At 44.8% G+C, this 22,311-nt stretch overlaps 1 long non-coding RNA gene across 1 annotated transcript; it reads right to left on the bottom strand.

Moving 5' to 3' along the window:
• Positions 1–414: 414 nt before the first annotated feature.
• LOC128869243 (uncharacterized) lies at positions 415–8,842 on the bottom strand. The gene is made up of 2 exons (XR_008455242.1): positions 5,056–8,842; positions 415–4,986 (listed from the first exon to the last, which is right to left on the bottom strand). It is a non-coding gene; the product is annotated as an uncharacterized LOC128869243 (long non-coding RNA).
• Positions 8,843–22,311: the final 13,469 nt, after the last annotated feature.

Here is a 22,311-nt window from a genome sequence, read left to right as displayed (position 1 = left end):
AGCTAAAAAAATTGTGCATTTAACCTGTATAAAAATATGGAGTCAATTCTTTTTTAAATTAATTTATGCGAATACGGCAAGGTCAGTCAATAACCGCTCCAAACATTTCTTTCTAGAAACGTATAAATATTCTCTCCGAGCTCTCAGCGCCTCTCAAAGTGAATTTTCGTACCTTGGAATGGGTCAAAGATCTCAAGAAAAATAAATAAATAATCATATCTCCGCTTATTACTATTTACTAAAATGTATTAATAGTGCTCCTGAGTAAAGTTTAATTTAGAGCTGTTAATTTTATTCCAAAGGTTACAATTATGAGCAAAATTATAATTATATAAGTAGATACAGTGTGCAAATTAATTTTTATAAATTCTATTTACAGAAAATATTTATTATTAGTAAGTAATTTCATTGCACTTAACTATCCATAGTAATATTTAATGCGTCTAAAAATACTCCCATCGGTGATGAAGGATTGAAGCTTTCCATTGTATTCACAACTTTGTTTTTAATATTTCTCAAGCGTAAGGATGCATGTACAAATGTTACTATTCAAAAGAAATAAAAAAAGATTATAATTAACTATTTTGGAAAATCATAAATATAACATATATGTGTATCGCATTTTTGGACAAAAATAAGTTGCACCAGTTTTCCTGCTTATCACCCATTATTTTATCAATATTTCTTCTTATTGTAAAAACACTTTTATCGTACGGAGCTCTTATAGCAAAACCGATGAGAGGTATTTAATTAATTTAGACTACATTCACTTAAAGTGCTGCAAACATTGAAACACAATTTTGCTGTTGTTGTTATTGTAGCAGCAGTGGAGCCCAAGGAGTTGTCATCATGAATCAAGAGTATTTGCTGTTATGCAAGTGGGAATTGCCCACGATAATCGGTTCCAAATTATTTTTTACCAAGTGCCGTTCGATAGGAAACAACCAAACATGAGGTTCGTTAGAACTCAACATGCTGATTACAACGGTTTTAATTTTTCTTTTTTGCGAAAATTAAAAATAGAAAAGATATTCATGAAATTTTAATACCTCAAAAATTACTTGATCATTTACAAAACTAAGTATTGTACATCATTAGAAAAGTCATTAAAATACTTCTATTTTGGTATGCCACCTCCTCCCACTTTTGTGGTAGTTTTTTTTAGAAGTTTTTATGTAAGCATACAAAAAAATTGGGATAAAACCTTTCATAAACAATGCCGGCAACGCTATTAACAGTTTTTCGGGTAGAAGTAGAATATTATTATAGTTAATATTTGGAACGGCTAGTACCTACCACCAGCTCGTACCGTATCGTATACTTTCAGAACCGGAAAAACAGCCTTGATAGTGTGTGTTTTTTTTTTCAATAACAAGTTCAGCCGGAGATGCATTAAGATCGTCTTTGACAACTGATCGTAACCCAAGTAAAATAAGAGATAATTCAGTGATCCAATCACAGTTGTTGTTGTTGTTGTTGTTTTAACAGCATAGGTAGCCCTGTCAGTGTAGGCATATCATCGGTCATCTTCGTCTAGCTCTTCTAGGGGTAGGCCCAGGAAACATGCTGTTTAGACAGGTTGGGTGCAGAGGGAGAGGGGGGTTAGATGAGTCGGTTTGAGGGGGCATGTGAAGAGGTGGTTAGTGTCGTGCGGGGTACCTTCACATGCCAGACATGTGTTTGGTATTTCGGGGTCGATTCTGGATATGTAGGAGTTTAACCTGCTACAGTATCCAGAACGTAGTTGTGCAAGTGTAAGCGAGTCTCAAGGGGTAGCTGGAGCTCTTCGTTTCCATTCCCATGGCAGCCGGTTCTACGTACGGGAATGACTCGGGTTTTTCCCGACCAAGGGCTGCCGCCCCAGTATACTAGCCCTGTCTAGTGAACCGCATATCCAATCACAGTCTTTCCACTTCGCTTTTAATGCTGCTTTCAGATAACCATGCCAGCGTTGAATTATTAGCTTTTGCAACTTATTTATTTCATGTAATAAAAAAGATTCGAATAGACGGCCTTGGTCGGTTGTAATATACTTAGGTACGCCAACGCGAGAGATCCACCCTGATAACAAAGTGATCGCAACCATTTTAGCAGAAATGTTCGCAATGGGAAACGTCTCAGCCCAGCGGTTTGTACTACCAATGCATGTAAGTAAATATATAAATGATTCGGCTTTTGATGGCTCCACAAAACCGATGTTGATGTGTTCAAAGCGATCACATTTGGTGTCGTAACGTTCGATTAGTGATCGTGTGCAATTACGCAAAAAATACTTGATTCTTGAGAACAAACCCGGAACTATGTTGTTCTTTCATGAAGTGGCGAATGGTAGTAATGAATTCACTGAAATAATGATATCACTTAATTGCAATGAACGACGTGGAATAATTTTTTTGCTAAATTTAGTAAGTAAAGCGACCTTTAAACCTTTCACGAACGTTTTTTCGTGATAATCGTTCTTTGAAACACAATATTTTTTCCACCCTTGCAGGTAGCAGCTTAACTCCATGATACAATGTTATTTTTCTAGCAGCAAATATACATTTACCAGCTTTAATCACACAATCGAATGTATTCGGCGTGCTGTTTGGACTAGGTTGTCCAATTAGTTTTGCGGTTCGATAAGAAAAACACAATTTTTTGGTTTGAAATGCATTTTATTTTATTCTTCAGTATAGTCTCCCTGATCATCAATACACTTGTTCCACCGACAATTCGAACTTTAATTCATGGATTTTAGTCATTTTTAAAATGTTCTTGTGACACGGTGCATTGTCCAGATGAAAACTACTTTTTTCTTTCTTTCCTTCAGTTGGTCTAAAAAGTTACAATAACATTCAGAATTTATTGTTTTACCAGTTTGCAAGTAATCTACAAACAAAACCCCCTACGCATCAAAAAAAAAAAACTGATGCTAACACGTTCTTGGCCGGTTTCTGGACTCTTGTTTTGATTTAGGATCATGGTGATAGACTCAAGTCTCATCCATTGTGATTAATTGACGCACAAAATTCACTTTATCCTTTTTTGTTCCATTGTTAACGAGTGCGGCACCCATTGCGCACACAGCTTTCTGAAACCCAATACTTCAGTCAAAATATTGCTTGCACTGCCTAATGAGGTGCCTAGAGCACCACTAAATCTTTTTTAGTCACTTGCCGATTTTCCAATACGATTTCCTGTATATTTTCTACGTTTTCTGGTGTTGTAGCTGTTTTTGGATGTCTTACCGTGGATCGTTTCCAAGGCTTGTACGATCAAGTTTAAATTCAGCAACCCATTTTTCTACTGTACTAATTGATGGCGAAAAACCCTCATACCCTTTCAACATTTGTTCATAAATTACCTTTGCGTTTAAACCTTCCAAAAATAAAAAATTCAGCCAATGCACGATACTTGATTTTTTCCATTGTAGAAAATACTGTGATACGACGGAACTAAATGGCTTGTAATAAAAGAGTGAACTGACAGATTGAAACGAAACTTCACATACGTTCATATAAAAAGCGGACCCACATAACAAAAAAAAAAAAAAAATTAGGCTAGTAGCAATGCCATCTCTTATCGAACCGCAAAACTTATTGAACATTGATTGAACAGTGGTATGATTCAGATGAGATAAAACTATCGTCTATGGACGCAAAAGCAAAGTGGAGCCCTCGTAGCACTTCGTCGGTGCCGCGAAATGTGCGAATGACATAAAACCATACCATTTTTGAAATATGGGACTCTTCGATTGGAGCTTGTTGGTTCGGCGCCATGATCCTCGTCTGTATCTGTTCCTCTTGGTTGGTGAGCAGTTTCCGGACTGCTGTTTCTACCTCCGCCTTGACCGCTTATCCTTCGGCTTCTTATGGTTGCCCCTCTTAGAATCTGTCTACCAGCCCTTATCCTATGTCTCAGCGGCTCACTTTGGCTTCATTTCCCTGGCTTCCTTACAGCTCTCAAGAGTAGCCGAAAAGGTTACCGTTAGCTTCGGGTTTGTCATTGCAGAGGTGTGGCTGCTGTTGGCTGGGTAACAGTGTCCTTACGGGGATTCGAGAGCGCTCTTACGTCTTCTGTTGCCTTTCACAAACGTCTGTAGTTCAGCGTTACATCCAGCAGTTCAGCCATTTTGGATTCCCCAGCTTTGACTTCGTAGCTGGTGTTCGTTTGATGTCTGAACAACTTCTGCATACACTTTATCATCCTCATGTTTTTAATCAGCTCAGCGTCGATGGACGCAATTGTGGTGATCGTTTCCGTATTGCCGTTTGCTGGGGTGGGAGTGGCGAGCCGTTCTGCAATTGCAAGATGGCTGGTTGGCGTATACTGCGCTGGTTGTAGCCCTCTAGTATTGGTACTGGAGGCATCATTTCCTCTGAATGCTGATGTTAATATGCCCACTGCCGTTTGCGGGGCTATCAGCTTTGACATGTTTGAACGCAGTGCGGACTGGTCCGCTTCCAGCTGCATCAGAAGGGTGCGTTCTTTGTTGGCGGGATCCTGACAGTAGGCTCCTTCTTGTGAAGGTTGCTTTTTCAGTACACCGTAGTCAAGATCTTACTGGTCGCTTTCCTGATGAGCTATACATCACTGCCGCTGGATTTTCTCGCAATATTTGAGACCTCTTACAACAGGCATGCCTTACCTCGGGTTTATTCTTTTCCCCGACCCGCTGGGGAAAGCTTTGCGTAAGTCGATGCGGCTGAAAATGCGCTTTCCGCGCAGGATATTTGCAAAATCTTCCAGGTAAAAAATCGGATATTTAACGGGTTTTGTGCGTAAATTCAACCGCTTATAGTCACCCCATTGGTCCTATATGCAACAGCAAGGTGGAGTTGGACCTTGAAAGCCTGCAGATACCAAGTCGGAGCAGTTCGTTGAATTACTTTTTAGCAATTTTTAGCTTTTGATTTCGGTATGACCGGTGGTACCGTAGTTACGATGGAGTGCGTTACATTAGCCCGTTCTTTAACTCGGTTTATCGTCAAGTAATTCCTTAATCTGAGATAAAAGAAAAGAAAATTTGTTAGATTGTAGTTACCTAAGGTGAAATCGAAATATATACTTCACCATTTGAATACGGTCTAGTCAATGTACCGATAACCCATTTACGCTTGATGTCTACAAGCAAACTATATTCATTTAAAAGGTTTGCACCGATTATTGTTGCAGAACAATACGCTATGGTTATTTTGTGTAGTGCCGGAGAAGGCTTCATATAACCTAGCAGCTCATTTGAAAACTAGTTCTCAAATTGAATAGTCACAGATTCGGAGTAAATTGGTTTGTTTGTTTGTTTGTTAACAGTAGTCGTAGCCACGCCAGTGTCGATTATATCACCTGTCATCGTCGTCTAGCTCATCTAGAGGTAGGCCCAGGCAACATACTGTTTCGACGGGATGGGTCCAGAGGGAGAGGGGTGTTAGATGAGTCGGTTTTAGGGGGCATGGGAAAAGGTGGTTAGTGTTGTGCGGGGTGCCTTCACATGCCGGAAATATGTTTGGTATGTCGGGGTCGATTCTGGGTAGGTAGGAGTTTAACCTGCTACAATATCCAGAACGTAATTGTGCCAGTGTTACATGTGTCTCACGAGAAAGCTGGAGCTCTTCATCTGCTGTAGATGGTGGTTGGACTCCGATTACGGCATTCAAACTTAAGAAGGTGGTGACGGTCTCCCGGTGAATGTCGTTTATTGACTGTCTAAATACTGTCAGGTCCAGTAGATTTCGGTCAGTTTTGTCCTGGAATTCGTCAGCGTAGTCTAAGAGATGTCTCCTGACGTGCCTGGGAGGCGGCTTAGGCTCAAGCAGGTATCTGCTCGGGTGAAACCTGCGGTAAAGTGTTGAACCGGGGACATCAGGAGGCAGCCGCTCGATGTCCGAATGGCAGTATTTTGGCATGTCTGCATAGTTTAGAACCGGCCGACCAATTGCCTCAAATGTCGATAGCAACAGTCCTTTGTCTTTGCCCCAAGTGCTGCCGACCAGCGATTTGAGGACCTTGTTGCGGTTTTAGACTTTAGTGCCGATTGCGGTTGTGTGCGCTGAGAATGAGAGCAAACTGTCAAAGGTTACACCCAAAATTTTAGGGTTGTTTACTTTCGGTATTGGTGTGTCATCGACTTTTACCTTACGGGACAGTTTGACCTCCTTTGTCCAGGTGGTGAAGAGGGTCGCCGTGGATTTAGTGGGGGAAAGTTGGAGATTCCTCGCAGTGAAAAAGCGAGAAAGGTCGGTGAGGTAGTTGTTCACTTTGGAACAGAGGCCATCGATGTCATTGCCCGACGCCATTATCGTACAGTCGTCAGCGTATGAGACCAGGGAAACTCCCGCTGGTGGATGGGGGAGCTTCGAGATGTAGAAGTTGAACAGCAAGGGAGAAAGTACACCACCCTGCGGTACACCTTGGTTTATCTTCCTCTGCTTTCATGTTTGATCTCGAAAAATCACTGACGAGTGCCGACCGCTCAGGTAGTTTGCGGACCACCTCTTCAGCCCTGGCGGGAGTTTTCGACTGGTTCGCAGAAACAAAGTCGGCAGGTCTCTTAATCGAGACGATAATGGGCAAGTGGTCGGATGCAAGCGATAGCATAGGTCGCCACGTTATGCTATTTATCAGACCCGCGCTAGCTATTGTTAGGTCAGGCGAGTTGCTACAATTGCCCACTACCCTGGTGGGGGCTTTGTCGCTCACAGTGCTGAATGTCGAATCGTCTATTTGCTCTACCAATTGCTGAATGCCAAAGATCGTGATGCGCATTAAAGTCACCTACAACCAATCGGTTTTCACCTCTGATGAGCGCACCTATATCAGGGTGATATCCTGCCGGGCAGCAGGTGACATGGGTATATATATGTTAAAAATTTCGAGCTCGGAATCGCCTGTCCGGGCAGCTATGCCTGGACATTCTAAGGTGCTGTCCCTGCGGTCGATCCCTTCATCAATGAGACGATACTGCACTGTGTGATGGACTATAAACGCTAGGCTACCACCAATGTCTCGCTCGCGATCATGTCTGTGCACGTTATAGCCATCCCTGGTGATCAGAGAGGACCTAGCGTGCAGCTTGGTTTCCTGGACCGCAGCTATCTTGATACTGTGCCGGCTCATGAAGTCAACTATCTCGTTGACCTTGCTCGTGAGTCCGTTACAGTTAAGTTGAAGAAGCTTAAAGCTTCTGGGTGATGTCAAGAATTGCACTTGACTGATGCCAGATTCCGAGGTATTACGGCCTGGCACACGGAACAGACTGTGCGGGGGACCAAGAGCTGCTGGTTTGCCCCCGCACTGGGGTTGGAGCAGGAGGGAAGGGGATGGGTTAAGTCAGGGGAGTAGTGTTGCTCCGATAGGCTCCTTACCGTAGAGGTACTAGTTGTGGTGGCGGTTGGTAGTGCCGGCCTATCAGGGGGGGGAGTAGCCGTGGAGGCATTAGACGCCTGCTGGCGGGAGCAACACGAGGCCACATACCGTGTGGTCCACTCCCTATGTGTCTTAAGGCCTGAACAGGTCTTGAGATGGCTCCACCCGTTGCACTTGTTGCACCCAACCGAGGTGGAGTTCGGGTGGAGCCGTTTATAGCAGACGCAGCAATAGAATACTTCTGGCCCAGGGTTGGATTCAACTCCAGCCCTGAGGAGAAGTATTTGGAGCAAAGTTGCTGCGAGGAGTTGCGCCTGTGACGTAAGGGGTGGGGTGATATACTGGTCACTAGACAGGGCTAGTTTACTGGAGCGGCAGCCCTTGGTCGGGAAAAACCCGAGTCATTCCGGTAACGTAGAACCGGCTGCCAATTGAATGGAGTAAATTGGTATGAGTTGTAACTTCAATTTGCAGAAATGATGCAATCTAGAAGCAATTCCCTTACTTGCAATGAAACTTAGCTTGATAAGTTTGCAACTGTATGCAAGTAGTTCGATTTATTTGAGGTTATCTTTCGTGACTCTACGATGGCAATCCAAAGTTCCAGGTCGTTTTCGTAAGACTGCGCAAACTTGACTACCCAGATCGATGTCATTTGGCCGACTCAATCTATTTTGAGAACTCCTCGTCGTTAGCCCGTTTGTTATCATTCACGACCAGAATTTCTTCGATCTGATCAAAAAATGAGAAGTCAAATTTGGAGTATCCGAAATGGCTGAACTGCAGACGTGAAAGCAACAAAAGACGAAAGGGCAATCTTAAACCTTTGCAAGAACACTGACACCCAGCCCACAGCAGATATTCCCACAGCTACAGCGACAAACTTGAAGAAACCCAAAAATTGGCAAAATTACTCAGCGAGAACAAAAACGGACTCTCAGAGAAAAAAGATGAAGGCCGGCAAGTTATTAAGAAATGACCGATGAGTCAGAGCCATAATTTCCTAGTTCGGAAGGGAAGAAAAAGTTACGTCAGAGTTAGTACATCAACTGAGAAGCACTGTGCTAGACACGGCATCAATCGCGACACAGCTCGAAAGGCGAGCGCCACAGATACGAGATCTCGACTCCTTAACAGCCAAGGTGGAAATGGAAACAACAATCCAGAAACTGATCATCAACCCAGAGGAATAGATACTGACGGAGATTACGGCACCAAGCGCATCCATTGCGTAGACGCGACACACGACCACACTGATCACCTGCCAGGTTTAAAGAGATGCCCTTTAGTCATCATCAGCGAGCAGTACGAACGGATCTCGAAGGGAGCAACCAGAAAACTAAAGCGGTAACGTCTGGCGCAGCCCAAGGATCTATTATCGATCCCGATCGCTGGAATCTGAGTTACGACGAGCTCCTGAGCATAGAAATGCCAGAAGACACATATCTCGTGGGATACGCGGAAGATATAGCGGCAGTCATATATATCAGCGCGAGATACCGAGGACGCCAGGAGGAAACTGAAGCAATTTATGTTAAGAACCCAATTTTGGCTTGAGGAGCATGACCTGGAACTCGCCAAACATAAGACCGAAGTCATCCTGATGACACGAAGTCACATGCAACTCGAGTTCAGCATGCAACTAGGCGACATGTCCCTAGTGACTCAAAAAGCGGTTAAATACCTGGACATTCAGCTTGGTTGCAGGTTTACGTTCTGAGCACAGACACGGCACGCGGCTCGGCAACAATGAAGATCAGGGGGGGTTTCTAAGCAGACTAATGGCGAACATTGGCGGACCAACACAAACTAAAAGAAGGCTGATCATAGCGACCACAACCGCAACACTCCTGTACGGGAGCAAAACATAGAGAGATACGCTAAACTGCAAAACCAAGCGCAGAGCACTAGATCCTGTACAACGAGCAGCGGCCCTCAGGATTACTTCAGCCTACCACACTATCTCAGTTTATATTATTCCCACGGCAGCCAACTCGGGTTCTCCCCGACCAAGGGTTGCCGCCCCAGTAAACTAGCCCTGTTTAGTGTACCCTATCCCACCCCCAATCTCTCGACACAGGAGCAATCCCTTGCAGCACGTTTGCTCCGAATACTTCTCTTCAGGGCTGGCGTCGAACCCAACCCAGGACTAGAGGTATTTTACTGCTGCATCTCGCGATCTTTGGCATTCCTGCCAAATGATCGTAGGGGACAGCTGTTGGCAGAGCAGATAGACGACTCGACATTCAGCATTGTGAACGACGACGCCCCCATCAGGGTAGTGGGCAATTGCAGCAGCTCGCCCGACATCACAATTGCTAGCGCAGGTCTGATAAATAGCGTAACCTGCCGACCTATGTTATCGCTTGCGTCAGACCACTTGCCCATTACACTGTGCTACAAAAAAAAAAAACGAAATACACCTGAGAAACTACACACTGTAGGTTGTTTATATGGTCGAATAATGCATAAAAATATTTTTGTTATATTTTTTGTACCTTCCAATTTATAAAAAACCGTTTTTTCAGACTTTCTTCGGTAATCTACGGATATCTCAGTAATTTTTCACCGATTTTCAATATTTTATATGTTTTGAAAAGGATATTGTCAGACCTTTCAAATGATTTACCACAAGTAATTATTCAAACTAGTTAGTTGTGATTTTTATTTGATTAAACCTGGAGAAAGTGCTTTTTTTATCATTTTTTTAATTTTAACAATTTTTTATTGCATAATGTTACAACAAAATTAAAGATGTTTGTTAATATTCTTTGAGTGCATTTATTAACGAAGAAATTAATGTATTACTTTCAATAATCGGACAAAAATTGCGTAAACTACGCTAGTTTTTCGTTAATAGAAAATATGGGCCATCATGTGTATTGCAGTGTGTACAAGTGAGGCAAAAGTAGCAGTGTTCTGGTCTGTGAATGACTTGATGATGCCAAACCAATGGGCTCAAATATGGCAAACGATCTTGAAAACACTTACTAGATTTCCACTTTTTTAGTGACATGGAGCACGTGGAACATATATATTCTGGTTCATACCAGCGACTTTCACTATAATTGCGCTCAAAGTGAAGATTGTTGTTTATCAACAAATAAACCGCAAACGTAGCAGAAATTATTGCGTTTGTCACACATCTTTAACTAACTTATAAACAATTTTAACAAAAAAACACACTTGAGAAAAACGCGATTTTGGAAGAAGGAGATAAAAAGGCACTGCCAACCAAAGACTGGTCTAATAGCTGTTTCAGACTAAGGTGCGTAACATGAATATTTAATCTTTACTCCAAAAATATGTAGGTACTCTGTAAAACACTTTTTGAATTCCTATTAAATACCAACCTAGACATATGTAATGTAGGGACCACCCCAACCTTCACTTTTCCGAGCTCGGCAAACTTTCCTGGCTGGGAAGAGGTCTTAGACGTTACCCTATGCACAAACAATAACTCCCAAATAGTCACAAATTGGAGGGTATCCGACAAGAGATCCTTCTCGGACCACAGCTGGATTCTCTTCGATATTAATCTCAAGCTTGAGAAACCTTTCCCATATAGAAATCCTAGAAGAACAAACTGGCACACATACCGTAGAGTGGCCCAGTCTAAACTTCAACACTTAAACAGAACCATAACCTAGATGAGAAAGTAAGAGCCTTCGAAACTTCCTTGACGAAAGGACTTGAAGCTTCATGCCCTGCCACATATGGTAAAACAACTTATCCTACCTGGTGGAATGAAGATCTAAGTCAACTTAGGAAAATGACAAGAGAAATCTTCAACATCTGCTACAAACACAAATACTTCAAACCCTACAAAGACTGCCTTAGTGAATACAAGAAAGCAATCAAAGAGGCTTGGAGAGATTTTTGAAGTTCCATAGAATCAACCAAAGATACGGCCAAACTAGGCAAGCTTTTATCCAAGGAACACTCCTGCCCTTCCTTCTTGAAGAAAGACACCGGAGAGTGGACAAAATCATCGGCCGATACACTAGAACATGTTGTAAATACACACTTCCAGGCAACACAGAATACATTGAGAACAATACTGACAGTGTTCAAACATCCAAAATATCACCCATTATAATCAATCACATCGTATCCCAAGATAGAATATTATGGGCTATAAAAAACTTTGAACCATATAAGGCAGCCGGTCCAGATGGGATATTCCCAGCCATGCTGTGGAACACTCGAGAAACGACGATTCCTTGGCTGGAGGTCTTTTTCAGGAAAAGCCTTACGCTGGGGCACATACCAAAAAGCTGGAGGAGGGTTAAGGTAATCTTTACCCCTAAAGCTGGTAGACGCGGTCATGATACAGCGAAAGATTTCAGACCCATCAGCTTATCCTCCTTCATCCTCAAAACTCTCGAGCGATTGTTGGATGTATATCTCAGGGAAAAGATTACAAACTCAACAATTTCACCATCTCAACATGCCTATCTCAAAGGAAAATCCACAGAGACAGCTCTTCATGAGGTTGTAAGTGAGATTGAGAGGAGCATAGAATACAAGCAATACTCACTAGTCGCTTTTCTCGACATAGAGGGGGCCTTCAACAATGTTACCACAAGATCTATAATTGAGGCTCTTAACATGTTAGGCATAGACATAGGTCTCAACGAATGGATAGAGAACATGCTCAAAACTAGAATAATCATCGGTGAGGTAGGCAGCAGCACGATAAAACGCTCTGTCAACAGGGGAACCCCTCAGGGAGGAGTCTTATCCCCTCTGCTATGGTTACTAGTCGCCAACAACATCCTCACCAAATTTAACCAAAAAGGAATTAAAGTGGTGGCGTACGCGGACGACATAGTGCTTATGGTTTCAGGAATGTTTCCAACCACAATCAGTGAGATTATGGAAGGAGCTCTGGTATTACTCAGCAATTGGGCCACGGACTGTGGTTTAAGCGTAAACCCGAGTAAAACGGAACTGATGCTATTCACCAAGAAAACCAAGGTGCCAAACTTTAATCTCCCAAAACTAAACGGCGTTTGCCTCACGCTAACCAAACAGGCAAAATACCTAGGGGTTATCCTGGACCCCAAACTCAGCTGGAAGTCCAACGTAGAGTACAGGGTAAAGAAAGCGAATATAGCACTTTACACGTGTAAGAGAATGTTGGGGAAAAAATGGGGTCTCCAACCAAAATTATCCAACTGGTCCTACACAGCCATTGTAAGGCCAATACTAACATATGCGGCACTAGTTTGGTGGCGTGCAACAGAAAGGAAATACAACAAAACTAAGCTGAACAAGATACAAAGAACAGCGTGTATCTTAACTACAGGAGCGCTTAGCACCAGTCCTACTGAAGCGCTCAATGTACTAACACATCTATTGCCATTAGATTTACACATTAAAACAATAGCTACTTGCAGCGCGGTGAGACTCAGAGACATAGGAAGCTGGACAACAAGGCCGTACGGTCACAGCAAGATCCTCCTACAGGGACCCCCGCTGCTCAAAAACGGATCAGACTACACAGTCCCCGACCTCAACTTCAAGAAAGGCTTTACGGTACGTTTTCCACCGAGAGCCGAGTGGAGCAAAGGAGAGGTGATTGGAAGACACGATATCGAAATTTATACCGATGGTTCTAAAATGAACTGTGGTGTGGGAGCTGGCTTCCATTCGGAGCCACTCAACCTATCTCAATCAATTCGTCTTCCTGATTATGCCACCGTGTTCCAGGCAGAACTTTTAGCGATCAGAGAAGCATGCAAATCCCTAGAACTCTACAAGGTAGTTGGTGCAAGAGTAGCTATCTTCTCAGACAGTCAAGCAGCTATTAAGGCCTTAGACTCCAACTACATTTCATCCAAACTGGTCCTACAGTGTAGAGAGGAGCTGAAACTGCTCAGCCATTGGCTTGAAATTACCCTGATATGGGTTCCCGGTCATAGGAACATACGAGGCAATGAGATAGCGGATGAGCTAGCAAGAAAGGGCTCAACACTAGACATAGCAGAGGCGGTGGCAGTTTCCACCCCACTGAACACACTAAAAGCATCTATTGCTTCACACTATCATGCTTTAGCCGAAAGAAGATGGAAGCAAATACCTACATGTATGACAACAAAAAACACATGGCCGTCATATAAAATCCAAAGGACGAATGACCTGTTAGGATGTTCTCGGCCAAACATTTCACGTATCACTGCAACCCTTACAGGACATTGGAAAGTAGGGGATCATGCAGCTAGACTCAATCTACCCTTCAATCCTATCTGTAGAAGCTGTCAAGCGGAAGGGGCGAAGGAAAGTCTGTTCCACTATTTATGTGAATGTCCGGGACTAGCCAGGGCACGACTCCGATCCTTCGGTAAGCTCCTATACTTGGACCTCACTAAATGGATCTGACTTGGAAACAACAAAAAAAAAAAAAAAAAAAAAAAAAAAAACATCTCATCATTTCACGAGATAGTGGTATTAAAACGGTGCTGGTCACTAATTAGGACCATTTCAGCTAAGAAATGTTCAACCACCAACAACAACAACTGTAAAACTAAATGAATATATGGAATAATACCGTTATTCTTCTTAGTATCAATAAGCAACAACTTTTCATCGTGGTGTTTTGGTGTTTGTTTGTACCGTTACTTTGAGCACGAGTCAGAGCAATTCGTAACTACTTTTGCCGTTTCATAACTATAGAACGCATTAGGAATTGAAGCTTTAAAGTGCATTTATGTGTTCGCTGAGTACAACTTTTAATTTAAATCGTTTTTTAAGTAAATAAATATCACTATGCCACGCGGTTCAAAACTTACCGAATTAGAGAGAGGTAAAATTACTGCGTGGGAGGAGGAGGGTCTCTGCGCCTCAGAAATCGCGCGAAAATTATGTCGCAAAATTATGTAGAAACACGTAAACCTTTCATTTGTAATTTATGATAAATTGTCATTGTCAAACATTTATTGTCAATACATAAAGAATGCAGTGTTGTTTTCCAAGTAAATAATCATTAAAGACAAAAACTATGGTTCCACAAATGGATAGATATTCAAGGCATTTTTTTCTATTAACGAAAAACTAGCGTAGTTTACGCAATTTTTGTCCGATTATTGAAAGTAATACATTAATTTCTTCGTTAATAAATGCACTCAACGAATATTAACAAACATCTTTAATTTTGTTGTAACATTATGCAATAAAAAATTGTTAAGATTAAAAAAATGATAAAAAAAGCACTTTCTCCAGGTTTAATCAAATAAAAATCACAACTAACTAGTTTGAATAATTACCTGTTGTACATCATTTGAAAGGTCTGACAATATCCTTTTCAAAACATATAAAATATTGAAAATCGGTGAAAAAAGACTGAGATATCCGTAGATTACCGAAGAAAGTCTGAAAAAACGGTTTTTTATAAATAAATAAAAATTGGAGGGTACAAAAAATATAACAAAAATATTTGTATGCATTATTCGACCATATAAACAACCTACAGTGTGTAATTTATCAGGTGTATTTTCAGTGTTGCACCGTGTTATCATCTCGATCGAGAAACCTGCCGAATTTGTTTCCGAGGATCACCGGTCATACATTAACTTCAACAAAGCTGATTGGACCAGATTCGCGGAATTTACTGAAGACATCTTCGCCGCTCTCCTCATTCCCACGGATGTGCGCGCAGGCGAACGCGCATTCCGCAAGGCAATCACAGCTGCCGCTGCTCGTTTCATACCCGCTGGAAGGATCCGGGAAATACGTCCCAATTTCCCAGCTAAACCAGCTGTCCTGGCGAGCGAACGTGATCGCCAACGCCAGGCCGATCCAGGGGATCCGCGGATAAAGGATCTCAATTCCGAGATACGGAAACTGGTAGCCCAACATAAACGGAATAAATGGGAAGAGCATTTGAAGTCCTGTAACTTCACCTCTGATGTGAGCAAGCTCTGGTCCACCGTAAGGTCCCTGTCGAACCCGACGAAGCACAATGACAAGGTGAATATCACCTTCAACGGTGTTGCTTAGTCGAATCCGAAGAGAAGCGCGTGCTATTTTAGCCGGCAATTTATTTTGCGTCCTCCGGCCTAAAGATCCAAAAGTAGTGCCACCAAACGGCTGCACATACTGACATACAACAGTGCGGCACTTGCTTTCTACAGCGATGAGGTTCAGGGGGCCATCAAACACATGAAAACATCCAAAGCCATTGGCCCTGACGGACTACGCATGCTGATGTTGAAAAATCTGGGTCCATTGGGAGTAGAATATCTCACCAAGGTCTTCAACCTGTCTATGGTCACTCTCATCATTCCTGATAAGTGGAAATTAGGAAGAGTGGTCCCACTACTGAACCCTGGGAAACCCACCAACCAAGGGGAGTTTTATCACCCGATAACTCTCCTTTCCCTAATAGTGAAGACTCTTGATGCCCTTCTACTCCCACTCTTTACGAAGAACCTGACCACAGCCTTACACCAGCATGGCTTCCGAAGAGTGCATAGCACCACCACGGCACTCACCGTCATTAACACCCAGGTAAACCGCGGACTCAACCAAAACCGCCCCTGCGAGAGAACTGTCCTAGTAGCGTTAGATCTAAAAAAGGCTTTCAATACAGTCAGCCACGCCACGCTACTAGATGACATTTTACAGTCGACACTCCCGCCAGGGCTGAAGAGGTGGACCGCGAACTACCAGAGTGGTTTGTTTGTTAACAGTAATAGTACCCCCGCCAGTATCGGCCATATCACCGGTCATCTTCGTCTAGTTCATCTAGAGGTAGGACCAGGAAACATGCTGTTTCGACGGGATGGGTCCAGAAGGAGAGGGGTGTTAGATGAGTCGGTTTTAGGGGGCATGTGAAAAGGTGGTTAGTGCCGTGCGGGGTGCCTTCACATTCCGGACATATGTTTGGTATGTCGTGGTCGATTCTGGAAAAGTAGGAGTTTAACCTGCTACAATATCCAGAACGTAATGGTGCCAGTGTTACACGTGTCTCACGAGGAAGCTGGAGCTCTTCATCTGCTGTAGGTGATTGGACTCCGATTACGGCATTCGGGGGTCGGGAGCTTAAGCAGGTGGTGACTAGTAAACTAGCCCTGTCTAGTAAAAATGAGTGGTCGGCATTCGTCGGTGATATTTCGAGACCAAACATCTAGACAGGGGAAAATAAAGCAAGGTGTACAGCAGGGTGGTGTCCTTTCACCTTTGCTTTTCAACTTCTATATCTCGAAACTCTTCCAGCCACCAGAGGGACTCTCCCTGGTCTCATACGCCGACGACTGCACGATAATGGCGTCGGGCAATGACATTGATAGCCTATGCTCCAAGGTAAACGACTACCCCGCCAGCCTTTCTCGCTTCTTCACTGCGAGGAATTTACAACTCTCCTGCACTAAATCGACGCGAAGCTTTTCACCACCTGGACAAAGGAGGTCAAGCTACAACTCAAGGTGAAAGTCGATGATAAATCCCGACGGTTAACAACCCCAAATTATTGGGAGTCATCTTTGACTATTGCAACTAAAGTACAGAATCGCAACAAGGTCCTCAAGTCGCTTGACGGCAGCACTTGGGGCAAAGATAAGAAAATGTTGCTGTCAATTTTTAAAGCAATAGGCCGACCAGTTCTAAACTACGCCTGTCTAGTCGCCTGGACAAAACACTGCATTAAGGACCGCGACAGGATGTCTTTTGATGTCACCTATACAACACCTACATGATGAGGCCCTAATGCTGCCTATTAAGCAGCATAACAAAATGCTCAGTTAGCAATTTCTGCTAGGGTGTTACCGCAGGCCTCACCCATGCAGACACCTGCTCGAGCCTGAGCCACCTCCCAGGCACATGAGGAGGCATTTCCTCAGCTACGCGGACGAGATCTCAGACAAAACCAACAGACAGCTACCGGATCGGACAGTGTACAGACAGGCCATAAACGACATTCATCGGAAGACTCTCACCACCTGCTTAAGCTCCCGACCCCCGAATGCCGTTATCGGAGTCCAACCACCACCAATCGCAGACGAAGAGCTCCAACTTCCCCGAGAGGCCCGCGTAACCTTGGCACAATTACGTTCTGGATATTGTAGCAGGTTAAACTCCTACTTATCCAGAATCGACCCAGACATACTAAACATATGTCCAGCAAGTGAAGGCACCCCGCACGACACTAACCACCTTTTCACATGCCCCTTTAAACCCACTCATATAACACACCTCTCCCTCTGGACCCAACACGTCGAAACAGCTAGTTTCCTGGGTTTAGCGTTAGATGAGCTAGACGAAGACGACCGGTGGTTAGGCTACACTGACAGCGCAAAGGTACTGCTACAACAACAACTGAACATACTTCTTTCTTTACCATAGCGCTTTCTATGGTGCTTCCAACTCTGTGTATTTGATCAAGTGTTAAGTGCTGTTTTTTGAAGCCACAGTGGTGAATGATATTCAGGTTTTTGTTTTCAATGAATGACTGCAGAGGTTTTAAAAGTAGTTTTGTTTAGTTGGGGCTGGGGCCAGGTGTTTCGTGAAGAGTGGGAGTAGGAGGGCTTGAAGTGTCTTCACTATTAGGGAAAGGAGAGTTATCGGACGATAAGATTCCCCTTGTTTGGCGGGTTTCCCAGGTTTCAGTAGTGGGACCACTCTCCCTGCTTTCCACTTGTCAGGGATGATGAGAGTGGCCAAGGACAGATTGAAGACTCTTGTGAGAAACCATACTCCCAAAGGTCCCAGGTGCCTCAGCATCAGCGCGTTTAGACCGTCAGGGCCAATGGCTTTAGATATTTTCGATTTGTTGATGGCCTCCTCACCGGAGAAAGTGAGTGGCGCACTGTCGTTCGTCAGTTTGTGCAGCCTTTTGGTAGCACGACGTTTGGATCTGTCGGCCGGAGGATGCAGTATAAAAGCCGGCTAAAATATCTCGCGCATCTCTTCAGGTACAAGTAGTAGAAGTACAACTGTTGAAGGTGATGGCCACCTTGTCGTTGTGCTTCGTCGGGTTCGACAGGGACCTAACGGTGGACCAGAGCTTACTCACCCCAGAGGTGAGGTTACAGGTTTTCAAGTGCTCAACCCATTTAATCCGCTTGTGTTGGTCTACCAGTTGCCGGATCTCCAAATTGAGATCCCTTATGCGGGGATCACCGGGATCGGCCTGGCGTAGGTGGTCACGCTCGTTTGCCAAGCTGGCTACTTCAGCTGGGAAATGCGGACGGATGTCCTTATAGCTTCCAGCTGGAATGAAGCGAGCCGCAGCAGCTGTGAGCACCTTGCGGAATGCGCGTTCGCCTGCGCGCATATCGGTGGGGATGGGAAGAGCGGCGAAGGTGTCCTCAGTGAATTCCGTGAAGCCGGCCCAATTAGCTTTTTTAAAGTTAAAATAGGACCGGTGGTTCGCAGAAACAAAGTCGGCAGGTCTCTCAATCGAGACGATAATGGGCAAGTGGTCTGATGCAAGCGATAGCATTGGTCGCCACGTTATGCTATTTATCAGACCCGCGCTAGCTATTGTTAGGTCAGGCGAGTTGCTACAATTGCCCACTACCCTGGTGGGGGCTTTGTCGCTCACAGTGCTGAATGTCGAATCGTCTATTTTCTCTGCCAATTGCTGTCCCCTACGATCATTTGGCAGGCTTGAATGCCAAAGATCGTTATGCGCATTAAAGTCACCTACAACCAATCGGTTTTCACCTCTGATGAGCGCACCTATATCAGGGTGATATCCTGCCGGGCAGAAGGTGACAGGGGGTATATATATGTTAAAAATTTCGAGTTCGGAGTCGCCTGTCCGAACAGCTATGCCTGGACATTCTAAGGTGCTGTCCCTGCGGTCGATTCCTTCATCGATAAGACGATACTGTACAGTGTGGTGGATTATAAACGCTAGGCCACCACCGTTGTCTCGCTCGCGATCGTGTCTGTGCACGTTATAGCCATCCCTGGTGATCAGGGATGACCTAGCGTGCAGTTTTGTTTCTTGGACCGCAGCTATTTTAATACTGTGCCGGCTCATATAGTCAACTATCTCGTCGACCTTACTCGTAAGTCCGTTACAGTTGAATTGGAGAAGCTTGAAGCTTCTCGGTGAGGTCTGTGCGATTCGGGGGGTGAGGGACGCGTGGGGTTGTCGACGTTGGACCTGCTGCGCAATCCACTGTGGTTGTTGCGGCCTGATGGTGGTGGGCGGCCGCGCCTCCGGGGGCGGTAGTGGGTGCAGAGCTCTGCAGCAGGGGGCAACGTAGGCAGTTGTCCACTCACGGGTGGTGCGCAGGCCGGAACATCTCCGGAAATGGCACCAGCCATTGCAAGAATTGCACTGGACTGATACCAGAATCCGAGGTATTACGGTCTGACACACGGAACAGACTGTACGGGGGACCAGGAGCTGCTGCTTTGTCCCCGCACTGGGGTTGGAGCAGGAAGGAAGGGGAGGGGTTGAAGGGGAGTTGTGTTGCTCCGATAGGCTCCTCACCGTGGAGGTGTGGGTGGTGGTGGTGGTTGGTAGTGCAGGCCTATCAGGGGGTGTAGTAGCCGTGGAGGCATCAGACGCCTGCTGGCGGGATCAACACGTGGCCACATACCGTGTGGACCACTCCCAATGTGACTTAAGACCCGAGCAGGTCTTAAGGTGGCTCCACCCGTTGCATTTGTTGCACCTAACCGAGGTGGAGTTCCGGTGAAGCCGTTTGTGGCAGACGCAGCAGTAGACTACTTCTGGCCCAGGGTTGGATTCGATTCCAGCCCTGAGGAGAAGCATTTAGAGCAGGATTGCTGCGAGAGTTTGCTCCTGTGACGTAAGGGGTGGGATGATGTGTGTTTCACTAGACAGGGCTAGTATACTGGGGCGGCAGCCCTTGGTCGGGAAAAACCCGAGTCATTCCGGTACGTGGAAGCGGCTGCCATGGGAAAGCCTAAATAACCAGTCTTCAACGGTGCTTTCTGATGCGCAGACAAGTTTTATTAAGCGCTAACCACGGTATGCCGTGACGGAAAAAAACTCCGAGAGTGTGTTGGGCACGCTCTATGAGGACGATCTGCTGTCCTCCAGGCGGGACACGATCGTGCGTCTAGCGGTGCTCGTCACAGGACTCCTCTTCGAAAACCAAGCCGACTTCAGTCAACCTCCAGGTAAGGTCGCCAAGGCAATCTCTGGCAAGGATGCCCCGACGACGATGGTGAAGGTTGCTAAAAGGAGAAAGAAGTCCGATGAGCTGCTCAAGGCACAGGACCTGAAAGCCAAGCTCATTCTGACAAAGATTGGCCGGTAAAGCGCACGAGCGGGACATCGACAGCTGTGCTAAGTGCGAGGCCACGATCAAGAAGTACGAGGCCACTACTAAACTGATCCAGCCACAAAAACATCCTAAATGTTCGGCACAGAGCCCAGCTAAACACAATCGTTCACAGTACATGAGTGGGCGAAGAGCCAAGAAGAGCAAAAAAACAAGCCCAGAATGTTGAGGACAAGTTTTAGCATTGCTCTCTCAGCAAATACTTCTGACGTCAGGATTGATAATTGGACATTTTCTCAAAGGATCTCTTTTTCGTATTATAGGCTCATCCTTTTTGAAATCGATTTCATTCAGGAAACCTTATCTCCCCGTAGAAACCCTACCAGAGCTGACTGGACTCTTTTTCAGTCCTACCATACTGCCTTTAAAGTGGCCGGCCCAATACCCTTCAGAAAGAAAGACGTAGACTTCAGGTCTATAAATCTTACCTCATTTATTCTGAAGGTGTTTGAGATATTGATCGACCATCACATTTTCGCGATCGCACTGCCTCTTAGTAACGCCGACACTTTGCACTTCCGGTTGCATGTACACCTTTGCATGGTGTAGATTTTTCTTTTTTGCTGCAGTCTACGGCTTTATGACCTTCTGCACTGTTTAGTGCGCTCAGGCTCCTTGCAGCCTGTGGCAGCGTGTTCATATCCCCAGCGTCTATAGTAGTGCTTGGGTGACACTATTTCCGAAACACCACATCGCATCCAACCAACTCTTAGATACCATAGAGCTAGGGTCTTAGCATCTTCTGTCGGTATCTGTATGTAAACGGCATGTGTACCTCCATATGATGCTCTAGTGCTCCTTACCGCACTTTTGTCTGGCCTTTTAATATGCGGTTGCTCCACCAAGGCATCCAATATTGCGTATGTCCTGCTTAGTTCCAATATTAGATTCCTAGCCTGCACAGTGGCCATGTGGGTTCGCAAATCCACCATAGCTACGTCCGCAAGAGCTTTTTCTATTATCGCCTGATATTTGGGAGCATCGTCCCGAATCGTCCTCACCTCCGCCGCTAACCTCACCTTGACCTCGGCATTGGATTTTACTGCCTTAAATATAGTCGCATATGACATACCGTCAGACTTTTTTGCAATTATAAAGGCATCCGCCACTGGTGTTATTGCTTTCGCAGTTTTACCCATTTTCTGCCTGCCAACTTTCGTCCCCTCCTGCTCCTCTTGCGTTGTTTTTTCTCCACTTTGAGTTCTGATACGCTTAGCGCTTTGTGGTGTACTGAGTGTGGCTCTGACATAGTTATCGGCTGTTGTTTCCACCGCCTTGCGCGTGAGGACAGGATGTGTTGTATGCCAGCGCTTAATTATGCTGCACAGCTTTCTGATATCGTAGTACCAATTTGCATACCTCATCTTTATTTATGAAGCTCTGGAGGCTGGTTGTTGTTGTTTGTTGTTTTAACAGTAATACAAGTCCCGTCAGTGTAGGGTATATCACCAGTCGTCTTCGTCTAGCTCATCTAAAGGTAGGCCCAGGAAATATGCTGTTTCGACGGGCTGGGTCCAGAGGGAGAGGGGAGTTAGATGAGTCGGTTTTAGAGGGCATGTGAAGAGGTAGTTAGTGTCGTGCGGGGTATCTTCCCATGTCAGACATATGTTTGGTATGTCGGGGTCAATTCTGGATAAGTTGGAGTTTAACCTGCTACAGTATGCAGAACGTAGTTGTGCCAGCTCTAGAGGCTGGTCAA

The sequence above is a fragment of the Anastrepha ludens genome, chromosome X (genome assembly GCF_028408465.1).
Source record: "Anastrepha ludens isolate Willacy chromosome X, idAnaLude1.1, whole genome shotgun sequence".
Lineage (NCBI taxonomy): Eukaryota > Metazoa > Arthropoda > Insecta > Diptera > Tephritidae > Anastrepha > Anastrepha ludens.
This window is presented reverse-complemented; position numbering and strand designations above follow the sequence as displayed.